The sequence below is a fragment of the Delphinus delphis genome, chromosome 3, assembly GCF_949987515.2.
Source record: "Delphinus delphis chromosome 3, mDelDel1.2, whole genome shotgun sequence".
Lineage (NCBI taxonomy): Eukaryota > Metazoa > Chordata > Mammalia > Artiodactyla > Delphinidae > Delphinus > Delphinus delphis.
In genome coordinates this window covers 145,013,914-145,021,945 of record NC_082685.1, presented here as the reverse complement: position 1 = coordinate 145,021,945, position 8,032 = coordinate 145,013,914, and positions in this window count along the sequence as shown.

Genomic DNA, 8,032 nt, shown 5'->3' with positions numbered 1-8,032 from the left:
GTCAAATTGGAAAATAGCCTTACAATACACAAGGCATCAGAAGGATGTTGCCTCAATAGTGGAACAAAATTATACCTGGAATAAATGTTGTCCTGGTCTCACTTAGCAAAACTTAAAAGCAAGCCTTCATGGGATTAACATATACACACTACTACATAAAAAATAGATAACCAACAAGGACCTGCTGTATAGCACAGGGAACTGTACTCAATATTTTGTAATAGACTATAAGGGAAAATAATCTGAAAAGACAGAAATATATATATATATATATATATGTATATATATATATATATAAAATGATTTCAATAAGTGATGCTGAAAGAACTGTATAAATTAAATGCATGAAAAAAAATTAACTTTGACCCTGAAATCACAACATATACAAAAATTAACTTCAAAGACATCATATTTCTCTTTCAAGTGAAATTTAAGAGCTAAATATATCGAATTTTAGAAGAAAACTTGGGAGAAATCCTTACTTAACTTGGGTTTGGCAAAGATCTCTTAAATAAAACCCCAAAGTACAAATGCTAAAAGAAAAGAAATCAATTAATTGGCCTTCATCAAAAAACACTGTGATGAAGATAAAAAGGTAAGTCATGGACAAGGAGAAAATATTTACAAAACATATATCTGAAAAATGGCGTGTCTCTTAAATATATAAAGATCTCTTACAACTCAGTAAGAAAAAGACAAACAACCAATAAAAATAGGTGAAATATTTAAATGAGAACTTCACAAAAGATAGCTAATAAACCCATGAAAAGATTATTAACATCATTTTTCATTAGGGAAATGCAATTTGAAACTACAAGACGTAATAAAAATGGGCAGAAGATGTAAATAGACATTTCTCCAAAGAAAACATACAGATGGTCAACAGATACATGAAAAGATGCTCAACATCACTAATTATTAGAGAAATGCAAATCAAAACTACAATGAGGAGACAACACCTTCAATTAGCTTGGCGTCAACCGCAGACACCACTGCATCCCTGGGATATCCTACTCCACCTGCGCATGAGCGTCTCCTGTTTCCAGGTGTAAATAGAGACTGGGTGGAGGGAGATTGCAGACTGCAAGAGGAATGACCATAAGGAGGAGGGAAATTCGGACACAGAGACCCAGGAGGAATGCCATGTGACTACTGAGGCAGAGATTGGAGTTATTCTGCCTCAAGCCAAGGAATGCCAAGGATTGCTGGCCAGTAGCAGAGGCCAGAAGAAACCCGTGTGACTGACAGGGTCTTGGTGCTCTGGCCAGGTGTCAGGACTGTGCCTCTGAGGTGGGAAAGCCGAGTTCAGGACATTGGTCCACCAGAGACCTCCTGGCTCCACGTAATGTCAAACGGCAAAAGGTCTCCCAGAGATCTCCAGCTCAATGCTAAGAGCCAGCTCCACCCACTGACCAGTAAGCTACAGTGCTGGACACCCTATGCCAAACAACTAGCAAGACAGGGACACAACCCTACCCATTAGCAGAGAAACTGCCTAAAATCATAATAAGTTCACAGACACCCCAAAACCCACCACCAGACGTGGTTCTGCCCACCTGAAAGATCAGATCCAGCCTCATCCAGCAGAACATGGGCACCAGTCCCCTCCACCAGGAAGCCTACACAACACACTGAACCAACCTTAGCCACTGGGGGCAGACACCAAAAACAACAGGAACTACAAAACCGCAGCCTATGAAAAGGAGACCCCAAACACAGTAAGTTAAGCAAAATGAGAAGACAGAGAAACACACAGCAGATGAAAGAGCAAGGTAAAAACCCACCAGACCAAATAAATGAAGAGGAAATAGGCAGTCTACCTGAAAAACATTTCAGAATAACAATAGTAAAGATGATCCAAAATCTTGGAAATAGAATGGAGAAAATAAAAGAAACATTTAACAAGGACCTAGAAGAACTAAAGAGCAAATAAACAATGATGAACAACACAATAAATGAAATAAAAAATTCTCTAGAAGGAATCAATAGCAGATTAACTGAGGCAGAAAAACAGATAAGTGACCTGGAAGATAAAAGAGTGGAAATAACTACTGAGAGCAGAATAAAGAAAAAAGAATGAAAAGAATTCACGACAGTCTCTGAGACATCTGGGACAACATTAAATGCACAAACATTCAAATTATAGAGGTCCCAGAAGAAGAAGAGAAAAAGAAAGGGACTGAGAAACTATTTGAAGAGATTATAGTTGAAAACTTCCCTAATATGGAAAAGGAAATAATCAATCAAGTCCAGGAAGTGAAGAGAGTCTCATACAGAATAAATCCAAGGAGAAGCATGCCAAGATACATATTAATCAAACTATCAAAAAATAAACACAAAGAAAAAATATGAAAAGCAGCAAGGGAAAAGCAACAAATAACATAAAAGGGAATCCCCATAAGGTTAACAGCTGATCTTTCAGCAGAAACTCTGCAAGCCAGAAGGGAGTGGCAGGACATATTTAAAGAGATGAAAGGGAAAAATCTAGAGCCAAGATTACTCTACCCAGCAAGCACCTCATTCAGATTGAACAGAGAAATTAAAACCCTTACAGACAAGCAAAAGCTAAGAGAATTCAGCACCACCAAACCAGCTTAACAACAAATGCTAAAGGAACTTCTCTAGGCAGGAAACATGAGAGAAGGAAAAGACCTACAATAACAAACACAAAACAATTAAGAAAATGATAATAGGAACATACATATTGATAACTACCTTAAATGTAAATCGATTAAACAAAAGACATAGACTGGCCAAATGGATACAAAAACAAGACCTGTATATATGCTGTCTACAAGAGACCAACTTCAGGCTTAGGGACACATACAGACTGAAAGTGAGAGGATGGAAAAAGTTATTCCATGCAAATGGAAATCATAGAAAGCTGGAGTAGCAACTGTCATATCAGACAAAATACACTTTAAAATAAAGACTGTTACAAGAGACAAAGAAGGACACTACATAATGATCAAGGGATCAATCCAAGAAAAAGATATAATAATTGTAAATATTTATGCACCCAACATAGGAGCACCTAAATACATAAGGCAAATGCTAAGAGTCATAAAAGGGGAAATCGACAGCAACACAGTCATAATAGGGGATTTTAACACCCTACTTTCACCAATGGACAGATCATCCAAAATGAAAATAAATAAGGTAACATAACCTTTAAATGATACATTAAACAAGATAGACTTAATTGATATTTATAGGACATTCAAACCGAAAACAATAGAATACACTTTCTTCTCAAGTGCTCATGGAACATTCTCCAGGATAGATCATATCTTGGGTCACAAATCAAGCCTCAGTAAATTTAAGAAAATTGAAATCGTATCAAGTTTTCCAACCACAGCACTATGAGACTAGATACCAATTACAGGAAACAATTTGTAAAAAATACAAATGCATGGAGGCTAAATAATACACTACTAAATAACCAAGAGACCACTGAAGAAATCAAAGAGGAAATCAAAAAGTACCTAGAAACAAATGACAATGAAAACACTACAACCCAAAGCCTATGGGATGCAGCAAAAGCAGTTCTAAGAAGGAAGTTTATAGCAATACAATCCTACCTCAAGAAACAAGAAAGAGCTCAAATAAAGAACGCAACCTTACACCTAAAGCAATTAGAGAAAGAAGAACAAAAAAACCCAAAGTTAGAAGAAGGAAAGAAATCATAAGGATCAGAGCAGAAATAATGAAAAAGAAATGAAGGAAACAATAGCAAAGATCAAAAAAATAAAATCTGGTTCTGTGAGAAGATAAACATAATTGATAAACCATTAGCCAGACTCATCAAGAAAAAAAGGGAGAAGACTCAAATCAATAGAAGTAGAAATGAAAAAGGAGAAGTAACAACTGACACTGCAGAAATACAAAAGATCATGAAAGATTACTACAAGCAACTCTATGCCAATAAAATGGACAACCTGGAAGAAATGGACAAATTCTTATAAAACACAACCTTCCAAGACTGAACCAGGAAGAAATAGAAAATATAAACAGACCAATCACAAGCACTGAAATTGAGACTATGATTAAAAATCTTCCAACAAACAAAAGCCCAGGACCAGATGGCTTCACAAGTGAATTCTATCAAATATTTAGACAAGAGCTAACACCTATCCTTCTCAAACTCTTCCAAAATATAGCAGAGAGAGAAACACTCTCAAACTCATTCTACAAGACCACCATCACCCTGATACCAAAACCAGACAAAGATGTCACAAAGAAAGGAAACTCCAGGCCAATATCACTGATGAACATAGATGCAAAAATCCTCAACAAAATATTAGCAAACAGAATCCAACAGCACATTAAAAGTGTTATACACCATGATCAAGTGGGGTTTATCCCGGAATGCAAGGATTCTTCAATATATGCAAATCAATCAATGTGATAAACCATATTAACACACTGAAGGACAAAACCATATGATCATCTCAATAGATGCAGAAAAAGTGTTTGACAAAATTCAACACCCAGTTATGATAAAAACCCTCCAGAAAGTAGGCATAGAGGGAATGTTCCTCAACATAATAAAGTCCATATATGACAAACCCACAGTCAACACTGTTCTCAATGTGAAAAACTGAAACTATTTCCTCTAAGATCAGGAATAAGACAAGGTTGTCCACTCTCACCATTATTATTCAAGAAAATTTTGGAAGTTTTAGCCTCAGCAATCAGAGAAGGAAAAGAAATAAAATGAATCCAAATCAGAAAAGAAGAAGTAAAGCTGTCACTGTTTGCAGATGACATGATACTATACGTAGAGAATCCTAAAGATGCTACCAGAAAACTACTAGAGCTAATCAATGAATTTGGTAAAGTAGCAGGATACAAAATTAGTGCACAGAAATCTCTTGCATTCCTACACAATAATGAAAAATCTGAAAGAGAAATTAAGGAAACACTCCCATTTACCATTGCAACAAAAAGAATAAAATACCTAGGAATAAACCTACCTAAGGAAACAAAAGACCTGTATGCAGAAAACTATAAGACACTGATGAAAGAAATAAAGATGATACAAACAGATGGAGAGATATATCATATTCTTGGATTGGAAGAATCAACATTGTGAAAATGACTATACTACCCAAAGCAATCTACAGAGTCAATGCAATCCCTGTCAAACTATGAATGGTATTTTTCACAGAGCTAGAACAAAAAAATTTCACAATTTTAATGGAAACACAAAAGACCCCAAATAGCCAAAACTATCTTGAGAAAGAAAAATTGAGCTGCAAGAATCAGGCTCCTGGACTTCAGATTATACTACAAAGCTACAGTAATCAAGACAGTATGGTACTGGCACAAAAACGGAAATATAGATCAATGGAACAGGATAGAAAGCCCAGAGATAAACCCATGCACACATGGTCACCTTATCTTTGATAAAGGAGGCAAGAATATACAATGGAGAAAAGACAGCCTCTTCAATAAGTGGTGCTGGGAAAACTAGACAGCTACATGTAAAAGAATGAAATTAGAACACTCCTTAACACCATACACAAAAATAAATTCAAAATGGATTAAAGACCTAAGTGTAAGGCCAGACGCAATGAAACTCTTAGAGGAAAACATAGGCAGAACACTCTATGACATAAATCACAGCAAGATCCTTTTTGACCCACCTCCTAGAGTAATGGAAATAAAAACAAAAATAAACAAATGTGACCTAATGAAACTTAAAAGCTTTTGCACAGCAAAGGAAACCATAAACAAGACCAAAAGACAACCTTCAGAATGGGAGAAAATATTTGTAAATGAAGCAACTGACAAGGGATTAATCTCCAAAGTTTACAAGCAGCTCATGCAGCTGAATATCAAAAAAACAAACAATGCAATCCAAAAATGGGCAGAAGACCTACACAGGCATTTCTCCAAAGAAGATATACAGATTGCCAACAAACACATGAAAGAATGCTCAACATCATTAACCATTAGGGAAATGCAAATCAAAACTACAATGAGATATCATCTCACACCGGTCAGAATGGCCATCATCAAAAAATCTATAGACAATGAAAGCTGGAGAGGGTGTGGAGAAAATGGAACCCTCTTGCACTGTTGGTGGGAATGCAAATTGATACAGCCACTATGGAGAACAGTATGGAGGTTCCTTAAAAAACTAAAAATAGAACTACCATGCGACCCAGCAATCCCACTGCTGGGCATATACCTTGAGAAACCATAATTCAAAAAGAGTCTTGTACCACAATGCTCATTGCAGCTCTGTTTACAGTAGCCAGGACATGGAAGCAACCTAAGTGTCCACTGACAGATGAATGGATAAAGAAGATGTGGCACATATATGCAATGGAATGTTAGTCAGCCATAAAAAGAAACGAAACTGAGTTATTTGTAGTGAGGTGGATGGACCTAGAGTCTGTCATACAGAGTGAAGTAAGTCAGAAAGAGAAAAACAAATACTATACGCTAACACACATATATGGAATCTAATATATATATATATATATATATATATATATATATATAGTTTTGAAGAACCTAGGGGCAGGACAGGAAGAAAGACTCAGACGTAGAGAATGGACTTGAGGACATGGGGAGGGGGAAGGGTAAGCTGGAACGAAGTGAGAGAGTGGCATGGACATATATACACTACCAAATGTAAAATCGATAGCTAGTGGGAAGTAGCCGCATAGCACAGGGAGATCAGCTCGGTGTTTTGTGACCACCTAGAGGGGTGGGATAGGGAAGGTGGGAGGGAGACGCAGGAGGGAGGAGATATGGAGATATATGTATACGTACAGATGATTCACTTTTTTATAAAGCAGAAACTAACACACCATTGTAAAGCAATTATACTCCAATAAAGCTGTTTAAAATAAATACATGTTCTGCATGATTTCAATCGTTTGAAATTTGTTGAACCTTGATTTTGGCCCAGCATATGGCCTATTTTGGTGAGTGCTCTGTATATAGTTGAATAAAGTATATATTTTCTGGTTGGTGAGAATAGAGTGTAGAACTTACCGTTAAGATGTGCCTCTTGGGGCTTCCCTGGTGGCGCAGTGGTTGAGAGTCCGCCTGCCGATGCAGGGGACACGGGTTCGTGACCCGGTCTGGGAAGATCCCACATGCCGCGGAGCGGGTGTGCCCGTGAGCCATGGCCGCTGAGCCTGCGCGTCCGGAGCCTGTGCTCCGCAGCGGTAGAGGCCGCAGCAGTGAGAGGCCCGCGTACCGCAAAAAAAAAAAAAAAAGATGTGCCTCTTGGGCTTCCCTGGTGGCGCAGTGGTTGAGAGTCCACCTGCCGATGCGGGGGACGCGGGTTCGTCCCCCGGTCCGGGAGGATCCCACATGCCGCGGAGCGGCTGGGCCCGTGAGCCATGGCCGCTGAGCCTGCGCGTCCGGAGCCTGTGCTCCGCAGCGGTAGAGGCCGCAGCAGTGAGAGGCCCGCGCACCGCAAAAAAAAAAAAAAAAAACAGATGTGCCTCTTCTGGGGTTTTGACTGAAAGCCTGGACTATTTACCTATTCTCCTCCACTTTATCAGGCTTGAACTTCAATCTCTGTTGCCCCAGCACCTTGTGGCTCTTGAAATATCTGCTCAGCTGAGTAGCCCTTCAACTCTTGTTTTCTGCTGGATATTGTGAGCACCTGCCCTGCTGTAGTAATCAGCCTTTAAGATAGTCTCAACGACCCCTGCTTCCTAGTAATCATACTCTTGTATAACTCCCGTCTCCTTGAGTGTGAACTTGATTTACTGACTTGCCTCTAAACAATAGAATATAGCAGAAGTGGTGGGCATGTCTCTTCTGTTGTTTCGTTCTAAAAAGACTCCAGCTTTCATGCTGGGTTCCCTCTCTCTTCCTCTCTCTCCCTCTCTAGCCTCCCTCATCAGTCGCCCTGGTGGAAATCAGCTGCAGTAATGTGAAGCAGCCCTGCGGAGAATCCCACATGGTGAAAGTTGAAGATCTGCCAGCAAGCATGTGAGTGAGCTTAAAGGCAAATCCCTCTCCCTAGCACTCATGCCTTCAGATAAAACCACAGCCCCAC